The 508-nt window shown below is 39.6% G+C and overlaps 1 non-coding gene across 1 annotated transcript; it reads right to left on the minus strand.

Annotated features, from left to right (window-relative positions):
* Positions 1 to 65: 65 nt before the first annotated feature.
* On the minus strand, positions 66 to 173 carry LOC127739899 (small nucleolar RNA R71). The gene has a single exon (XR_008000641.1). It is a non-coding gene; the product is annotated as a small nucleolar RNA R71 (small nucleolar RNA).
* Positions 174 to 508: the final 335 nt, after the last annotated feature.

Raw genomic sequence — 508 nt, forward strand, 5'->3', positions numbered from 1 at the left:
TGAACTCTTGGGAAAAGCTAGTCAATGCCTTCTTGGCAAAGTTCTTTCCACCTCAAAAATTGAGTAAGCTTAGAGTGGAAGTCCAAACCTTCAGACAGAAGGAAGGAGAATCCCTCTATGAAGCTTGGGAAAGATACAAACAATTAATCAGAAAGTGTCCCACTGATATGCTTTCTGAATGGAGCATCATTTGAATTTTCTATGATGGTCTCTCTGAACCATCCAAGATGTCTTTGGATAGCTCTGCTGGAGGATCTCTTCATCTGAAGAAGACGCCTATAGAAGCTCAAGAGCTGATTGAAATGGTTGCAAATAACCAATTCATGTACACTTCTGAAAGGAATCTTGTGAACAATGGGACCAATCAGAAGAAAGGAGTTCTTGTGATTGACACTCTGAATGCCATACTGGCTCAGAATAAAATATTGACTCAACAAGTCAATATGATTTCTCAAAGTCTGTCTAGAATGCAAAATGCACCAAGCAGTACTAAGGAAGCTTCATCTGA

Source organism: Arachis duranensis, chromosome 6 (genome assembly GCF_000817695.3).
Source record: "Arachis duranensis cultivar V14167 chromosome 6, aradu.V14167.gnm2.J7QH, whole genome shotgun sequence".
In the NCBI taxonomy this organism is placed as follows: Eukaryota; Viridiplantae; Streptophyta; class Magnoliopsida; order Fabales; family Fabaceae; genus Arachis; species Arachis duranensis.